We start from the raw sequence: 20,358 nt of genomic DNA, 5'->3' as shown, positions 1-20,358 counted from the left end.
TATCTTGGATCATCTGATTGTGATAGGTGGCGTCTTATATATCAAGATATGGTGGATTGTTTCCTACGTTATCTTTTCAATATGTTGCGTAAGTTTGATGTCCAAAAAAATGCGGGGTATTTTGAAGTATAGAGCATGTTTGTCCACACGGTGTCAGTGGCTACCCGTGTAATATTGTCCTGCATCTCGGTAAAGCTCCTCCTTTCGTTGGGCAGGGATCCTCGCCTCGTCAGAGGTCTTTGTTTGAAAGGACTGGGACGCTTTGGGTTGATATCTCGGTGTCTTTGCGAAAGCAGCAAGCGTGTTACGGAATATGTGAATTATATATATATATATTTTTTTGTTTAAGCCACAGTTTTACTAACCTGAAGAAGTATGGACATGACAGAACGCTGCCGGGGATTTAAGTGGATTTTTATCGTGCTTTTCTTTAATAACTGGAGTTACGCAAACGGGCAGATTGTGTATTCCGTATCGGAGGAGGTGAACACTGGGACCACGGTAGGAAATTTAGCAAAGGATCTGAACTTGAACGTGCAAGACCTCGAGAGGAGAGGATTTCAGATCGTCACGGGTTCAAACAAAAGATATTTTGATCTACATGCAAAGAATGGGATTCTCTTTGTCAGGAAAGAATAGACCGAGAGGAGCTCTGCGGCAGGAGCTCGAAATGCTCTTTAGAGTTGGAGGCCATTGTTAATGCGCCGATGAACATATACAGATTCGAGGTAAATATTTTAGATGTTAACGACAATGCACCGACGTTCCGCACCTCAAAACTGTATCTTAATATTTCTGAGCAGACATATCCTGGGCAGAGGTTTACATTACCAAGCGCTTTCGATCTCGATGCTGGAGTTAATTCGATAAAAAGCTATAAGCTGAGTCCGAATGAGCATTTTTCTTTGGATGTTCAGAGCGGAGGAGATCAGAGTGTGTCTGCTGAGTTAGTGCTGCAGAAAGCTTTAGATCGAGAAAAACAGCCGGTGATCCAGCTCACACTGACCGCCGTAGACGGAGGAAAACCTCCGAGATCAGGTACGACACAGATCATAGTTAATGTAGTAGATGTGAACGATAATATCCCTGTGTTCGACAAGCCACTTTATAAAGTGCGCATACCGGAAAATTCACCACCCGGTGCTTCCGTGATCACGGTGAACGCGAAAGATGCAGACGAGGGTGTCAACGGTGAAGTCATGTACTCCTTTATAAATCATGATCATGATAACAGTGTAAATGCTTTCTCTATCAACACAGTTACTGGCGAGATAATCATAAAAGGTCGTATAGATTATGAAGAAACCGCTGCGATTGAGATTCGTATTCAGGCAGAGGATAAGGGTCCAAATCCGCGAGCATCACATTGTAAGGTCTTAGTCGAAGTGATTGACGTAAACGATAACGTACCAGAAATAAGCATGATGTCTTTGGTTAATGAAATAAGGAGGACTCGCCTCCAGGTACGATGGTGGGATTAATCACAGTTAAAGATGGCGACGCTGGTAAAAATGGTGTTGTGCAGCTTAAAATAATAGATTCTGTGCCATTTAGCTTAGAAAATACTTACAAAAGCAGATATTCCTTAATGGTTAACGGTCCTCTAGACAGAGAGCGCGCGTCCGAGTATAAGGTGACTATCACAGCTACTGATGAAGGGACTCCTCCTCTCTCCAGCACCAGTGTCATTACTGTACACGTTTCTGATGTGAATGACAACGAGCCGCGCTTTCCAGAGCCCGTCATTAATGTTTATGTGAAAGAGAACAGTCAGATCGGAGCTGTTATTCATACAGTATCTGCTTTTGATCCCGACGAAGGAGATAATGCTCGGATAACATATTCTTTACTAGAAAGCTCGAAAAAGCGGCCGGTGACATCCATGATCAACATAAACTCTGACAGTGGAGATATACACAGTTTACAGTCGTTTAACTACGAAGAGACCAAAACGTTCGGGTTTAAAGTTCAGGCCACAGACTCTGGTGTTCCTCCGCTCAGCAGTAACGTGAGCGTCAATGTTTTATCCTGGACGAGAACGACAACAGTCCCGGGATTCTGGCGCCCTATTCCGAGCTCGGTTCCGTGAACACCGAGAACATTCCCTATTCTGCTGATGCGGGCTACTTTGTGGCCAAGATCAGGGCTGTAGATGCAGACTCTGGGTACAACGCGCTGCTGTCTTACCACATCTCTGAACCCAAAGGAAACAATCTGTTCCGAATCGGAAGCAGCAGCGGGGAGATCAGGACTAAGAGGAGAATGAGTGACAATGACCTGAAAACTCACCCGCTGCTCATTTTGGTTTGTGATAACGGAGAGCCCTCACTGTCAGCGACTGTGTCTATTGATGTTGTGGTTGTTGAAAACGCAGGTGGCGCCCAGACTCCGTTCAGACACGCGCCGATAAAGGAGGAGAGTTTCTCGGATTTAAATCTGTATTTGCTGATCGCCATCGTGTGCGTGTCCGTCATCTTTTTCCTGAGTCTCATCAGTTTGATAGCTGTAAAATGTCACAGGACAGACAGTAGTTTGGGCAGGTACAGCGCCCCGATGATCACCACTCACCCTGACGGGAGCTGGTCTTACTCCAAATCTACTCAGCAGTATGACGTGTGTTTTAGCTCGGACACGCTGAAGAGTGGCGTAGTGGTTTTCCCTGCGTCATTTCCTCCTGGAGATGCAGAACTGATCAGTATTAATGGAGGAGACACTTTTACCAGAACGCAAACACTTCCTAATAAAGAGAAGGTAAGAAACTGAAGGATTTTCATTTCGGTATTTTTTTGTAGTTTTGTGGCACTTAGTGGGACTTTTAACGTTTTCTGTCATTGACCTCTTTTTATTGACAGACATTACTTATTTCTGAGAATTAAAATGTTAAAAGTGGCTTAATGGTGAATAGTGTTTTTTTTCCTGAAATAAACATAATTAAATGAATAGTTTAATATGTTGTTTAATTATTAATTCTCGCACGTTTGTGGAGCTGTCCGTGGTTCTGAGCCGGTCCTGACCTTTTTACATCCAACAACTACTTCTGCCTTCCCTTTATTTTCTCCTTCCTAATTTTTTTATTTCCCATGCTTTATTTCCATAAACCAATGCTAGCTATGGTAATTAGTTTCAATAACCTCTATTAGTAAAAACTTGAAACCATAGTTCATTTTGGGAAACGCGCCCAGATTTGTATTTTCAAACATGCTTAAATGTAAAATTATAGCTATGCTGTGCAAATTAATTACTGTTGCACGCATTCCTTTCAATTAATTCATGACAATGCTAATATATTCATTAGGTTATATTTGGTCAACCTATCGTACTACAAGGGACTTTAATACTATAGAACTTCATTTTTCTCATGTTGAAATGTAGTTAAGTTTATATATATATATATATATATATATATATATATATATATATATATATATATATATATATATATATATATATATATATATATTTAACATGAAATATGAATACAGAATTTGTGTTTTGATAGCTATAATGCCCCATGTCCTCTAATATACTGGATACACCAAATATTTATATATTTTCTTCTAGCATTAATTCAAATGAAAAATAACAGCAATTTGATAAGATGGTCTTTTTATGAAGGTTTTGATGGATATGAATGTATAAATCCGCGTGGTGTCGCTATAGTCCGTTGAATCTCGAGCTGTCTCCAGCGTCTGGAAGCCCCTCCCGGTTTTATCTGGGAGGAGTTTTCTCATGGCTTTGTTTCAGAGAGACTGGACGCAGAAGAGAGTGCGCGCGGGCCTCGGGTTGTTTTTTGTCGCTAAAATGGAATATTGTTCATTATTTCTTTACTCACGTTGATGAACCTGGAATACAGACTGCTCTTTCGTGGATCATTGCACGGATTCACCGGATGTAACGATGTTCTCGCCGTGCAGAAGGAAATCTATCGTGGTGTGTGTCGTGCTCGTTGTTTTAGAGTGCTGTCGGGACGCGGTCTCAGGACAGCTCTCTTATTCCGTCTCAGAGGAGCTTAATCCGGGAACATCGGTGGGAAATATCGCTAAGGATCTAAACCTTAATGTTCAGGAACTGGAGTCGCGCGTGTTTCAGATTGTCACGGGATCCAAGAAAAAATATTTCGAGGTAAATCTTAAAACTGGATTTCTTTATGTGAGCGACAGAATAGACCGAGAGGAGCTTTGTGCCAAAGCATCTAAATGTACTCTCAGCGTAGAAGCGGTTATCAGCAACCCACTGAAGCTTTATCAAATAGAAATTAATATTCTGGATGTAAATGATAACTCTCCGTCTTTTAGCGAGAAATCACAAACGCTAGACATTGCTGAAAACACATTGCCCGGTGTTAGATTTCCGCTCCATCACGCTACAGACGCGGATGTTGGGAAAAATTCAATAAACACGTACAAGCTCAGCTCAAACGAGTATTTTTCATTAGCTGTGCACAAAGGAGGAGATCAGAGTGTGTCTGCTGAGTTAGTGCTGCAGAAAGCTTTAGATCGAGAAAAACAGCCGGTGATCCAGCTCACACTGACCGCCGTAGACGGAGGAGCACCCTCTAAAACAGGCACATCTCTAATAATTATTAAAGTTTTGGATATTAATGATAATGCTCCTGCTTTTAGTAAGTCCTTGTATAAAACAACCTTATCTGAAAATGTGGCTATTGGAACGACAATTGTAGTGTTAAATGCGACAGACCTGGATGAAGGAACTAATGGAGATATTGTTTATTCTATAATTAAAAGAGATCAGAATAAAATCCTGCAGATGTTTGATATTGACCCGAATACTGGTGTTATCACAGTTAAAGGCGATATAGATTTTGAGGAGAACAATGCGTTTGAGATCCGCGCACAGGCCAGTGATAAAGGACAGCCTCCGATGTCCACGCACTGCAAAGTCCTGGTGGAGGTGCTGGATATTAACGACAATGAGCCCGAGATAACCGTGACCTCACTCCTAAATACAGTGAAAGAGGACGCCAGTGTAAGCACTGCTGTAGCTCTCGTGTCAGTGATCGACAGGGACGGCGGCAAAAACGGTGTAGTTCATTGTGTCGCGGTCCAACAAAGTGCCTTTTAAACTTGAGACGAATTACAAAAATTATTACTCTCTGGTTGTAGACGGTCCTCTAGACAGAGAGCGCGCGTCCGAGTATAAGGTGACTATCACAGCTACTGATGAAGGGACTCCTCCTCTCTCCAGCACCAGTGTCATTACTGTACACGTTTCTGATGTGAATGACAACGAGCCGCGCTTTCCAGAGCCCGTCATTAATGTTTATGTGAAAGAGAACAGTCAGATCGGAGCTGTTATTCATACAGTATCTGCCTTTGATCCCGACGAAGGAGATAATGCTCGGATAACATATTCTTTACTAGAAAGCTCGAAAAGCGCCCCGACGACATCCATGATCAACATAAACTCTGACAGTGGAGATATACACAGTTTACAGTCGTTTAACTACGAAGAGACCAAAACGTTCGGGTTTAAAGTTCAGGCCACAGACTCTGGTGTTCCTCCGCTCAGCAGTAACGTGAGCGTCAATGTTTTTATCCTGGACGAGAACGACAACAGTCCCGGGATTCTGGCGCCCTATTCCGAGCTCGGTTCCGTGAACACCGAGAACATTCCCTATTCTGCTGATGCGGGCTACTTTGTGGCCAAGATCAGGGCTGTAGATGCAGACTCTGGGTACAACGCGCTGCTGTCTTACCACATCTCTGAACCCAAAGGAAACAATCTGTTCGAATCGGAAGCAGCAGCGGGAGATCAGGACTAAGAGGAGAATGAGTGACAATGACCTGAAAACTCACCCGCTGCTCATTTTGGTTTGTGATAACGGAGAGCCCTCACTGTCAGCGACTGTGTCTATTGATGTTGTGGTTGTTGAAAACGCAGGTGACGTCCAGACTCCGTTCAGACACGCGCCCGATAAAGGAGGAGAGTTTCTCGGATTTAAATCTGTATTTGCTGATCGCCATCGTGTGCGTGTCCGTCATCTTTTTCCTGAGTCTCATCAGTTTGATAGCTGTAAAATGTCACAGGACAGACAGTAGTTTGGGCAGGTACAGCGCCCGATGATCACCACTCACCTGGACGGGAGCTGGTCTTACTCCAAATCTACTCAGCAGTATGACGTGTGTTTTAGCTCGGACACGCTGAAGAGTGACGTAGTGGTTTTCCCTGCGTCATTTCCTCCTGGAGATGCAGAACTGATCAGTATTAACGGAGGAGACACTTTTACCAGAACACAAACACTTCCTAATAAAGAGAAGGTAAGATAATTAAATTAAAAGCAAGCTAAAGACATTATTTTGTTTGCTGTCATTGTATTTGTCTTGCTGTTCAAATATATAAACAAAGAAGAAAATAACCTTTGCCATTTCGTTTATTGCCTATTTTTATTTCCTTCGCTTATAGTTTTAAAATGTATTTCCCCTATGCTGCACTGGTATTCTGTCCATGGTGCTGAAAACTCTGATTCCAAAAGACATTCAAAACCTCAGTTATATTGCTGACAATTATAGGTTGGTTTTTGACTCTTTTTGTCTCAATTACATTCAGAATATAAGCTACATTTCTTTTTTCATGTTCATGTGCTTCCTGTCCCGTTTGAAAGTGTCTACTGTCCATGGTGCTGATATCGTTGATCATAGATAGCATTATAATAATGCATTTTACACCCACTTGATTTTATTTGATAGTGTTATTTGTTGCTTTTGTGCAGTAATTTCGCTTCACGTGGTTTTAATTGCAGTCTCTAAAATACACGAGCGATTGTGTTCACTGGCTTTTAAGATGGGTCAAAGAGATTTTCCCATGAAAACATTTTTGTTCAGTAATGAAACGCATATTATTAATTTTAAACAATTTCACAGTTATTTATTGTTTTCTTCATCCTTCAGTTTACTGAGTTATTATTTCTGAATTTGGACAGTGGAGTGTTAAAACAGTTCCATTGCACTCCAAACATATTCAGTATAGAATTTTCTGTTTCATACTACCTATATATATCCACAAGGTGTCATCAGCGACCTGCGCTAAAATGATCTTTTTTTAAATATAATTATTCCCTGCGAGACTCCTCCCCGTTTTGGGGCAGGGCGTCAGAGCTGGAGCAGTGCTTTGTTCGGGACCAGCCACAATGGAGGTTTTCTGAATCGCAGAGCAGATCGTGGTTTATTTTGCTACAACGGTTTACGGATGTTTTTACATTTCCCGTGGATGTGATGCTGACGGATCATGGGGAATTCACTAAAAGAAAGGAATGCGTTGTGGATATATGTGACAGTATTTCATTTCCTTCCGAGCATATCTTCCGGGCAGATTGCGTATTCTGTGTTGGAGGAGGCCAGTCCGGGGACTACGGTTGGCAATATAGTAAAAGATTTAAACCTTAATTTGCAAGAACTGGAAAACCGTGGATTTCAGATCGCTTCTGGACCCAACAAGAGGTATTTCGATGTAAATGGAAAAACGGGAATACTTCAAATTAAAGACAGAGTAGACAGAGAGGAGCTTTGTGGACGTAGCTTAAAATGTACTTTAGAATTGGAGGCCATTGTTAATTCGCCACTGAACATGTACCGATTTGAAGTGAATGTGTTGGATGTAAACGACAATTCTCCCACATTTCACTCTTCATCTTTACAATTAAATGTATCTGAAGCCGCGTTTTTAGGAGAGAGGTATGCATTACCGAATGCGTTTGACGCGGATGCGGGCATTAATTCAGTAAAGACCTACAAGCTGAGCCCGAACGAACATTTTTCTCTGGATGTTCAGAGCGGAGGAGATCAGAGTGTGTCTGCTGAATTAGTGCTGCAGAAAGCTTTAGATCGAGAAAAACAGCCGGTGATCCAGCTCACACTGACCGCCGTAGACGGAGGAAAACCTCCGAGATCAGGCGCGATAAGTCTAATTATTAATATCATAGATGTGAACGATAATATTCCTGTTTTCACAAAGTCGCTGTACAAAACACGAATTCCAGAAAATGTTCCCATTGGAACGTCCGTTGTTACTGTAAACGCGAGAGATGCAGATGTTGGTTTAAACGGAGAAATTGAGTATTCTTTTATTAAACATGTTAATGATAGAAATATCGAGTCATTCGCAATCGGTCAAAAATCTGGTGAAATAACAGTTCAAGGTAAATTAGATCACGAGTCAATAAAGGCTATAGAAATTCGGGTTCAAGCGAGAGATAAAGGCTCGACACCAAGAACAGCTCATTGTAAAGTATTGGTGGAAATATTGGACGTCAATGACAACATTCCTGAAATATCTATAACTTCTCTTGTTAATATTGTGAAGGAGGATTCACCAAAGGGGACAATGGTCGGCCTAATTACAGTGAAAGATGAAGATTCTGGCGAAAATGGGTCTGTATATTTAAAAATAATTGACCTTGTTCCGTTTGTATTAACAAACACGTATAAAAATAAATATTCTCTGGTTGTAGACGGTCCTCTAGACAGAGAGCGCGCGTCCGAGTATAAGGTGACTATCACAGCTACTGATGAAGGGACTCCTCCTCTCTCCAGCACCAGTGTCATTACTGTACACGTTTCTGATGTGAATGACAACGAGCCGCGCTTTCCAGAGCCCGTCATTAATGTTTATGTGAAAGAGAACAGTCAGATCGGAGCTGTTATTCATACAGTATCTGCTTTTGATCCCGACGAAGGAGATAATGCTCGGATAACATATTCTTTACTAGAAAGCTCGAAAAGCGGCCCGGTGACATCCATGATCAACATAAACTCTGACAGTGGAGATATACACAGTTTACAGTCGTTTAACTACGAAGAGACCAAAACGTTCGGGTTTAAAGTTCAGGCCACAGACTCTGGTGTTCCTCCGCTCAGCAGTAACGTGAGCGTCAATGTTTTTATCCTGGACGAGAACGACAACAGTCCCGGGATTCTGGCGCCCTATTCCGAGCTCGGTTCCGTGAACACCGAGAACATTCCCTATTCTGCTGATGCGGGCTACTTTGTGGCCAAGATCAGGGCTGTAGATGCAGACTCTGGGTACAACGCGCTGCTGTCTTACCACATCTCTGAACCCAAAGGAAACAATCTGTTCCGAATCGGAAGCAGCAGCGGGAGATCAGGACTAAGAGGAGAATGAGTGACAATGACCTGAAAACTCACCCGCTGCTCATTTTGGTTTGTGATAACGGAGAGCCCTCACTGTCAGCGACTGTGTCTATTGATGTTGTGGTTGTTGAAAACGCAGGTGACGTCCAGACTCCGTTCAGACACGCGCCGATAAAGGAGGAGAGTTTCTCGGATTTAAATCTGTATTTGCTGATCGCCATCGTGTGCGTGTCCGTCATCTTTTCCTGAGTCTCATCAGTTTGATAGCTGTAAAATGTCACAGGACAGACAGTAGTTTGGGCAGGTACAGCGCCCCGATGATCACCACTCACCCTGACGGGAGCTGGTCTTACTCCAAATCTACTCAGCAGTATGACGTGTGTTTTAGCTCGGACACGCTGAAGTGACGACGTAGTGGTTTTTCCTGCGTCATTTCCTCCTGGAGATGCAGAACTGATCAGTATTAATGGAGGAGACACTTTTACCAGAACGCAAACACTTCCTAATAAAGAGAAGGTAAGAAACTGAAGGATTTTCATTTCGGTATTTTTTTTTGTAGTTTTGTGGCACTTAGTGGGACTTTTAAAGTTTTCTGTCATTGACCTCTTTTTATTGACAGACATTACTTATTTCTGAGAATTAAAATGTTAAAAGTGGCTTAATGGTGAATAGTGTTTTTTTTTTTTTCCTGAAATAAACATAATTAAATGAATAGTTTAATATGTTGTTTAATTATTAATTCTCGCACGTTTGTGGAGCTGTCCGTGGTTCTGAGCCGGTCCTGACCTTTTTACATCCAACAACTACTTCTGCCTTCCCTTTATTTTCTCCTTCCTAATTTTTTTATTTCCCATGCTTTATTTCCATAAACCAATGCTAGCTATGGTAATTAGTTTCAATAACCTCTATTAGTAAAAACTTGAAACCATAGTTCATTTTGGGAAACGCGCCCAGATTTGTATTTTCAAGCATGCTTAAATGTAAAATTATAGCTATGCTGTGCAAATTAATTACTGTTGCACGCATTCCTTTCAATTAATTCATGACAATGCTAATATATTCATTAGGTTATATTTGGTCAACCTATCGTACTACAAGGGACTTTAATACTATAGAACTTCATTTTTCTCATGTTGAAATGTAGTTAAGTTTATATATATATATATTTAACATGAAATATGAATACAGAATTTGTGTTTTGATAGCTATAATGCCCCATGTCCTCTAATATACTGGATACACCAAATATTTATATATTTTCTTCTAGCATTAATTCAAATGAAAAATAACAGCAATTTGATAAGATGGTCTTTTTTATGAAGGTTTTGATGGATATGAATGTATAAATCCGCGTGGTGTCGCTATAGTCCGTTGAATCTCGAGCTGTCTCCAGTGTCTGGAAGCCCCTCCCGGTTTTATCTGGGAGGAGTTTTCTCATGGCTTTGTTTCAGAGAGACTGGACGCAGAAGAGAGTGCGCATGGGCCTCGGGTTGTTTTTTGTCGCTAAAATGGAATATTGTTCATTATTTCTTTACTCACGTTGATGAACCTGGAATACAGACTGCTCTTTCGTGGATCATTGCACGGATTCACCGGATGTAACGATGTTCTCGCCGTGCAGAAGGAAATCTATCGTGGTGTGTGTCGTGCTCGTTGTTTTAGAGTGCTGTCGGGACGCGGTCTCAGGACAGCTCTCTTATTCCGTCTCAGAGGAGCTTAATCCGGGAACATCGGTGGGAAATATCGCTAAGGATCTAAACCTTAATGTTCAGGAACTGGAGTCGCGCGTGTTTCAGATTGTCACGGGATCCAAGAAAAAATATTTCGAGGTAAATCTTAAAACTGGATTTCTTTATGTGAGCGACAGAATAGACCGAGAGGAGCTTTGTGCCAAAGCATCTAAATGTACTCTCAGCGTAGAAGCGGTTATCAACAACCCACTGAAGCTTTATCAAATAGAAATTAATATTCTGGATGTAAATGATAACTCTCCGTCCTTTAGCGAGAAATCGCAAACGTTAGACATTGCGGAAAGCACCCTACCTGGTGTTAGATTCTCTCTCCATCACGCTACAGACGCGGATGTTGGGAAAAATTCAATAAACACGTACAAGCTCAGCTCAAACGAGTATTTTTCATTAGCTGTGCACAAAGGAGGAGATCAGAGTGTGTCTGCTGAGTTAGTGCTGCAGAAAGCTTTAGATCGAGAGAAACAGCCTGTTATACAGCTCACACTGACCGCCGTAGACGGAGGAGCACCCTCTAAAACAGGCACATCTCTAATAATTATTAAAGTTTTGGACAATAACGATAACACTCCCGTTTTTAGTAAGCCGTTGTACAAAACAACTGTTTTTGAAAATGTGGCTATTGGAACGACAATTGTAGTGTTAAATGCGACAGACCTGGATGAAGGAACTAATGGAGATATTGTTTATTCTATAATTAAAAGAGATCAGAATAAAATCCTGCAGATGTTTGATATTGATCCGAATACTGGTGTTATCACAGTTAAAGGCGATATAGATTTCGAGGAGAACAATGCGTTTGAGATCCGCGCACAGGCCAGTGATAAAGGACAGCCTCCGATGTCCACGCACTGCAAAGTCCTGGTGGAGGTGCTGGATATTAACGACAATGAGCCCGAGATAACCGTGACCTCACTCCTAAATACAGTGAAAGAGGACGCCAGTGTAAGCACTGCTGTAGCTCTCGTGTCAGTGATAGACAGGGACGGCGGCAAAAACGGTGTAGTTCATTGTGTCGTGTCCAACAAAGTGCCTTTTAAACTTGAGACGAATTACAAAAATTATTATTCTCTTGTGGTGGATGGACCTTTAGACAGAGAGCGCGCGTCCGAGTATAAGGTGACTATCACAGCTACTGATGAAGGGACTCCTCCTCTCTCCAGCACCAGTGTCATTACTGTACACGTTTCTGATGTGAATGACAACGAGCCGCGCTTTCCAGAGCCCGTCATTAATGTTTATATGAAAGAGAACAGTCAGATCGGAGCTGTTATTCATACAGTATCTGCTTTTGATCCCGACGAAGGAGATAATGCTCGGATAACATATTCTTTACTAGAAAGCTCGAAAAGCGGCCCGGTGACATCCATGATCAACATAAACTCTGACAGTGGAGATATACACAGTTTACAGTCGTTTAACTACGAAGAGACCAAAACGTTCGGGTTTAAAGTTCAGGCCACAGACTCTGGTGTTCCTCCGCTCAGCAGTAACGTGAGCGTCAATGTTTTTATCCTGGACGAGAACGACAACAGTCCCGGATTCTGGCGCCCTATTCCGAGCTCGGTTCCGTGAACACCGAGAACATTCCCTATTCTGCTGATGCGGGCTACTTTGTGGCCAAGATCAGGGCTGTAGATGCAGACTCTGGGTACAACGCGCTGCTGTCTTACCACATCTCTGAACCCAAAGGAAACAATCTGTTCCGAATCGGAAGCAGCAGCGGGGAGATCAGGACTAAGAGGAGAATGAGTGACAATGACCTGAAAACTCACCCGCTGCTCATTTTGGTTTGTGATAACGGAGAGCCCTCACTGTCAGCGACTGTGTCTATTGATGTTGTGGTTGTTGAAAACGCAGGTGACGTCCAGACTCCGTTCAGACACGCGCCGATAAAGGAGGAGAGTTTCTCGGATTTAAATCTGTATTTGCTGATCGCCATCGTGTGCGTGTCCGTCATCTTTTTCCTGAGTCTCATCAGTTTGATAGCTGTAAAATGTCACAGGACAGACAGTAGTTTGGGCAGGTACAGCGCCCCGATGATCACCACTCACCCTGACGGGAGCTGGTCTTACTCCAAATCTACTCAGCAGTATGACGTGTGTTTTAGCTCGGACACGCTGAAGAGTGACGTAGTGGTTTTCCCTGCGTCATTTCCTCCTGGAGATGCAGAACTGATCAGTATTAACGGAGGAGACACTTTTACCAGAACGCAAACACTTCCTAATAAAGAGAAGGTAAGAGAATTAAATTAAAAGCAAGCTAAAGACATTATTTTGTTTGCTGTGGTTTGGTGCTGCTTTTTGTATTTTGTATTTTTTTATCGGAAGTGAGGAAAACATATGTAAAGAATGTAGTTTTGTAGTGTTTTGAGCGAGTGCCCTCTCTCTCTGTCCGTGGTGCTGAAGCGCAAATATCAAATCAACTGTCCTTTCTTCCTATATTGTAATAATTGTGTCGAGTTTAGTTTCGTTTCGTCCTGTCTGTTGATTTTGTCTCATATTGTCTTGCTTGTTACGATATTATTGTAATTATTCCTTAAGAGTGCACATATAGACTTTTTTTTTCCTTTTTTTACGCAGTGGACCATGCACTGTTTAACAGCGTGTTTATTCGTAATTATTGGAGCTGTTTGTGGTGCTGATCGCCTGACGCCCAAAATAATCAAATAGTCAATTTACTCACCTTTTTCTTGTCGTGAGAATCATAATATGCAATACAGCACAAAAACACACAAATAATGAAACAGGAACTAGAAAAAAACGATGTTTTTGCACGTTTGTTATAGTACTTTTAATGCAACGACCCTAAGGTGTCTATCTTGGGGGGAAAAAATAAAACAATGGCACATATATTTTAAGATCAATCAGTGCAGGTTTCTCTCAGTTAAAACAGCCCAGACATACGTTTTAGTTTAGGACCAGGCTTAAGCCTTGTCTGTGAAACCGGGGTTAATTTCCCCTCCTTTTAAATTCATTTAAATGCAGAGTGAGTTGACAAAACGTACAAACATAAAACGGTATGGTCACGTTTTTATTTATTTTATTTAGTTAGTTTTTAAGTGGATTTTAAAGACACACGTATTACTTTGTTTAATAACAAAGCAACTCATTTGGAATGATTCTATTGTGATTGAAGACATTGGGTGCCGCTTTACTTGAGGTATCTTCGCCTCAATTTGTCCGCGCGGTGTCGTTAGAGACCGGGATTTTCTCGTAGCCCCGCCGCGCAGAGCTCCTCCTCTTCAGGGAGGGTTCAGTTTATCACGTGGGGCTTTTGTTCGCGAAAGGCCACATCACTGTCTGCGTTATTTCACGAGCCGTGAGGAATAACCTCTTTGTTTGCTTATATCACCGGAAGGATGAGACCGATTTATTGAGGGGATTATGAAAATGTCGAAGCACGGATTTGAACGGTGGATGTATTTCATCGCAACGCTTTCAGTTTGGAATATTAGCGATGGGCAGATTGTGTATTCGGTTTCGGAGGAGGCTGATCCGGGAACCGCGGTGGGAAACATAGCAAAGGATTTGAACCTAAATCTTCAGGAATTAGAGCATCGTGGGTTTCAGATCGTTTCAGGCACAAACAAAAGGTATTTCAGTGTTAATTTAAAAAGCGGTGTTCTCCTTGTCAAAGAGAGGATGGACAGGGAGCAGTTATGCGGAAGGAGCAGCAAATGTTCTCTGGAATTAGAAGCTATTGTTAACTCCCCCTTAAACATGTATCGACTGGAGGTGAACGTGTTAGACATAAACGATAATATTCCTACTTTTAAGTCGCCAAAGACAGAACTAAACATTGTAGAATCAGCCTTTCCGGGTGAGAGGTTTACTTTACCGAATGCGTTTGACGCGGATGCGGGCAGTAATTCGGTAAAGAGCTACAAGCTGAGCCCGAACGAGCATTTTTCCCTGGATGTTCAGAGCGGAGGAGATCAGAGTGTGTCTGCTGAATTAGTGCTGCAGAAAGCTTTAGATCGAGAGAAACAGCCGGTGATCCAGCTCACACTGACCGCCGTAGACGGAGGAAAACCTCCGAGATCGGGAACATCGCAAATTATTATAAATGTTGAGGATGTGAACGATAACATCCCTGTATTTAGTAAATCTCTTTACAAAACAAGAATTATGGAAAACGCTCCCCCCGGCTCCTCTGTTGTCACAGTCCATGCTAGTGATGCCGACGAGGGTTTAAATGGAGAAATAGTGTATTCATTTATAAGACATGATGATGACAGTATAGTGAACGCCTTTACCATTGATTCTGTCAGCGGCGTAATCTCTGTTAAAGGGAACATTGATTACGAAGCAAGCAATGCTGTGGAAATCCGTGTTCAGGCAAAAGATAACGGCCAGAAACCAAGGGCTGCTCACTGTAAAGTTTTAGTTGAAGTTATTGATGTTAATGATAACGCACCTGAAATTTCCGTAACATCTCTTGCTGAAACAGTGAGAGAGGACGCTGCTGCCGGTACAATGGTGGGACTAATCACAGTGAAAGACAAAGATGCGGAAAAAAACGGCGCAGTTGTTCTGAGGATACAAGATTCTGCACCTTTTCTTATACAGAATACTTATAAGAATAAATATGCTTTGGTTGTTAACGGTCCTCTAGACAGAGAGCGCGCGTCCGAGTATAAGGTGACTATCACAGCTACTGATGAAGGGACTCCTCCTCTCTCCAGCACCAGTGTCATTACTGTACACGTTTCTGATGTGAATGACAACGAGCCGCGCTTTCCAGAGCCCGTCATTAATGTTTATGTGAAAGAGAACAGTCAGATCGGAGCTGTTATTCATACAGTATCTGCTTTTGATCCCGACGAAGGAGATAATGCTCGGATAACATATTCTTTACTAGAAAGCTCGAAAAGCGCCCCGACGACATCCATGATCAACATAAACTCTGACAGTGGAGATATACACAGTTTACAGTCGTTTAACTACGAAGAGACCAAAACGTTCGGGTTTAAAGTTCAGGCCACAGACTCTGGTGTTCCTCCGCTCAGCAGTAACGTGAGCGTCAATGTTTTTATCCTGGACGAGAACGACAACAGTCCCGGATTCTGGCGCCCTATTCGAGCTCGGTTCCGTGAACACCGAGAACATTCCCTATTCTGCTGATGCGGGCTACTTTTGTGGCCAAGATCAGGGCTGTAGATGCAGACTCTGGGTACAACGCGCTGCTGTCTTACCACATCTCTGAACCCAAAGGAAACAATCTGTTCGAATCGAAGCAGCAGCGGGAGATCAGGACTAAGAGGAGAATGAGTGACAATGACCTGAAAACTCACCCGCTGCTCATTTTGGTTTGTGATAACGGAGAGCCCTCACTGTCAGCGACTGTGTCTATTGATGTTGTGGTTGTTGAAAACGCAGGTGACGTCCAGACTCCGTTCAGACACGCGCCGATAAAGGAGGAGAGTTTCTCGGATTTAAATCTGTATTTGCTGATCGCCATCGTGTGCGTGTCCGTCATCTTTTTCCTGAGTCTCATCAGTTTGATAGCTGTAAAATGTCACAGGACAGACAGTAGTTTGGGCAGGTACAGCGCCCCGATGATCACCACTCACCCTGACGGGAGCTGGTCTTACTCCAAATCTACTCAGCAGTATGACGTGTGTTTTAGCTCGGACACGCTGAAGAGTGACGTAGTGGTTTTCCCTGCGTCATTTCCTCCTGGAGATGCAGAACTGATCAGTATTAACGGAGGAGACACTTTTACCAGAACACAAACACTTCCTAATAAAGAGAAGGTAAGAGAATTAAATTAAAAGCAAGCTAAAGACATTATTTTGTTTGCTGTGGTTTGGTGCTGCTGTTTATTTTTCTTGTATTCGTCTTGCTGTTCAAATATATAAACAAAGAAGAAAATAACATTCGTTTCGTTTATTCCCTGTTTCCTTCGCTTATAGTTTTAAACTGCATTCTGTCCATGGTGCTGAAAACTCTGATGCTAAAAGACATGCAAAACCTCGGTTATATTGCTGACAATTATAGGTTGCTTTTTGACTATTTTTGTCTCAGTTACATTCAGAATATGAGCTAAATATTTTTCATGTTCATGTGCTTCCTGCCCGGTCTGAAAGTGTCTACTGTCCATGGTGCTGATATCGTTGATCATAGATAGCATTATAATAATGCATTTCACAATCACTTGATTTATTTGATAGTGTTATTTGTTGCTTTTGTGCAGTAATTTCGCTTCGCGTGGATTTAATTGCAGTCTCTAAAATACACGAGCGATTGTGTTCACTGGCTTTTAAGATCGGTTCAAAGAATGAAATGAAATGAAAACATTTTTGTTCAGTAATGAAACGCATATTATTAATTTTAAACGATTTCACAGTTATTTATTGTTTTCTTCATCCTTCAGTTTACTGATTTATTATTTTGAATTTGGACATTGGAGTGTTAAAACAGTTCCATTGCACTCCAAACATATTCAGTATAGAATTTTCTGTCTCATACTACCTATATATATCCACAAGGTGTCATCAGCGACCTGCGCTAAAATGATCTTTTTTTTTAATATAATTATTCCCTGCGAGACTCCTCCCGTTTTGGGGCAGGGCGTCAGAGCTGGAGCAGTGCTTTGTTCGTGACGAGCCACAATGGAGGTTTTCTGAATCGCAGAGCAGACCGTGGTTTATTTTTCTACAACGGTTTACGGATGTTTTTACATTTCCCGTGGATGTGATGCTGACGGATCATGGGAATTCTACTAAAAGAAAGAAATGTGTTGTGGATATATGTGACAGCATTTCATTTCCTTCCGAGCATATCTTCCGGGCAGATTGCGTATTCTGTGTTGGAGGAGGCCAGTCCGGGGACTACGGTTGGCAATATAGTAAAAGATTTAAACCTTAATTTGCAAGAACTGGAAAACCGTGGATTTCAGATCGCTTCTGGACCCAACAAGAGGTATTTCGATGTAAATGGAAAAACGGGAATACTTCAAATTAAAGACAGAGTAGACAGAGAGGAGCTTTGTGGACGTAGCTTAAAATGTACTTTAGAATTGGAGGCCATTGTTAATTCGCCATTGAACATGTACCGATTTGAAGTGAATGTGTTGGATGTAAACGACAATTCTCCCACATTTCACTCTTCATCTTTACAATTAAATGTATCTGAAGCCGCGTTTTTAGGAGAGAGGTATGCATTACCGAATGCGTTTGACGCGGATGCGGGCAGTAATTCTGTAAAGAGCTATAAGCTGAGTACGAATGAACATTTTTCTCTGGATGTTCAGAGCGGAGGAGATCAGAGTGTGTCTGCTGAATTAGTGCTGCAGAAAGCTTTAGATCGAGAAAAACAGCCTTTAGTTCAGCTCACACTGACCGCCGTAGACGGAGGAAAACCTCCGAGATCGGGAGCGATAAATCTAATTATTAATATCATAGACGCAAACGACAATATTCCTGTGTTTACAAAGACACTTTATAAAGCGCGAATTCCAGAAAATGCACCTATTGGGTCTTCAGTCATCAGAGTACACGCGAGTGATGCGGACGACGGACTAAACGGAGAGATTGAGTATTCATTCATCAAACATACAAATGATGAAAATCTAAAATCGTTCACAATTAATCGTGATTCTGGCGAAATAACAGTACATGATAAATTAGACCACGAATCAAATAATGCTATTGAAATACGTGTGCAAGCAAGAGATAGAGGACCGCTTCCCAGAGCAACTCATTGTAAAGTATTGGTCGAAATAACGGACATTAACGACAACATTCCTGAAATATCTGTTACGTCTCTTGTTAATATTGTGAAGGAGGATTCAACAAAAGGGACAATGGTCGGCCTGATTACAGTGAAAGATGATGATTCTGGCGAAAATGGATCTGTAAAGTTGAAAATAGTAGATTCCCTTCCGTTTGTGATACAGAACACTTACAAAAATAAATATTCTCTGGTTGTAGACGGTCCTCTAGACAGAGAGCGCGCGTCCGAGTATAAGGTGACTATCACAGCTACTGATGAAGGGACTCCTCCTCTCTCCAGCACCAGTGTCATTACTGTACACGTTTCTGATGTGAATGACAACGAGCCGCGCTTTCCAGAGCCCGTCATTAATGTTTATGTGAAAGAGAACAGTCAGATCGGAGCTGTTATTCATACAGTATCTGCTTTTGATCCCGACGAAGGAGATAATGCTCGGATAACATATTCTTTACTAGAAAGCTCGAAAAGCGGCCCGGTGACATCCATGATCAACATAAACTCTGACAGTGGAGATATACACAGTTTACAGTCGTTTAACTACGAAGAGACCAAAACGTTCGGGTTCAAAGTTCAGGCCACAGACTCTGGTGTTCCTCCGCTCAGCAGTAACGTGAGCGTCAATGTTTTTATCCTGGACGAGAACGACAACAGTCCCGGGATTCTGGCGCCCTATTCCGAGCTCGGTTCCGTGAACACCGAGAACATTCCCTATTCTGCTGATGCGGGCTACTTTGTGGCCAAGATCAGGGCTGTAGATGCAGACTCTGGGTACAACGCGCTGCTGTCTTACCACATCTCTGAACCCAAAGGAAACAATCTGTTCCGAATCGGAAGCAGCAGCGGGAGATCAGGACTAAGAGGAGAATGAGTGACAATGACCTGAAAACTCACCCGCTGCTCATTTTGGTTTGTGATAACGGAGAGCCCTCACTGTCAGCGACTGTGTCTATTGATGTTGTGGTTGTTGAAAACGCAGGTGACGTCCAGACTCCGTTCAGACACGCGCCGATAAAGGAGGAGAGTTTCTCGGATTTAAATCTGTATTTGCTGATCGCCATCGTGTGCGTGTCCGTCATCTTTTTCCTGAGTCTCATCAGTTTGATAGCTGTAAAATGTCACAGGACAGACAGTAGTTTGGGCAGGTACAGCGCCCCGATGATCACCACTCACCCTGACGGGAGCTGGTCTTACTCCAAATCTACTCAGCAGTATGACGTGTGTTTTAGCTCGGACACGCTGAAGAGTGACGTAGTGGTTTTCCCTGCGTCTTTTCCTCCTGGAGATGCAGAACTGATCAGTATTAATGGAGGAGACACTTTTACCAGAACACAAACACTTCCTAATAAAGAGAAGGTAAGATAATAAATAGCATTTTTTGTTTTATTTGGATTTGAGTCTCACGATTTTAAACTAAATATCTAATTGCCATTATCTCTGTTTGTTTGTAGTTACAATACATAGTAGTTTTAGTGTGAAGTGCACATTAAACACGATAGACACGGTGGATATTTCTGTAGAGTTTATTGTTGGTACAACTGGAGCTCTTCTTGTTGCTGAACACTTTGCATTCAAAGTTAACTGTTATTAACTGTGTAATGCGTTTTTATCTTAGAACTGAAGATTTCATGTTGTTATACAATACTTGTAATTATAATATGATATGATATATGATAATATGACAGGCTTTTTGTACGAGGGGATAAATGTAGCTGATGGAGTAATTATTTCACTAAAATGTTAAACATTTTGTTTGGAACTATATAT

At 42.1% G+C, this 20,358-nt stretch overlaps 1 protein-coding gene and 6 pseudogenes across 2 annotated transcripts in view; all 7 read left to right on the top strand.

Moving 5' to 3' along the window:
• The window catches only part of LOC122357473 (protocadherin alpha-C2-like), a 98,002-nt gene that overhangs the window by 34,040 nt on the left and 43,604 nt on the right, over positions 1-20,358 (top strand). The window lies entirely within an intron of this gene.
• Positions 268-2,763, top strand: LOC122357484 (annotated as a pseudogene).
• Positions 3,885-6,287, top strand: LOC122357485 (annotated as a pseudogene).
• Positions 7,130-9,635, top strand: LOC122357481 (annotated as a pseudogene).
• LOC122357479 lies at positions 10,699-13,125 on the top strand (annotated as a pseudogene).
• LOC122357482 lies at positions 14,123-16,631 on the top strand (annotated as a pseudogene).
• On the top strand, positions 17,555-19,956 carry LOC122357486 (annotated as a pseudogene).

The sequence above is a fragment of the Puntigrus tetrazona genome, chromosome 14 (genome assembly GCF_018831695.1).
Source record: "Puntigrus tetrazona isolate hp1 chromosome 14, ASM1883169v1, whole genome shotgun sequence".
Classification (NCBI taxonomy): Eukaryota; Metazoa; Chordata; class Actinopteri; order Cypriniformes; family Cyprinidae; genus Puntigrus; species Puntigrus tetrazona.
The sequence above is the reverse complement of the archived record's forward strand: the minus strand, read 5'-3'. Positions and strand labels throughout refer to the sequence as shown.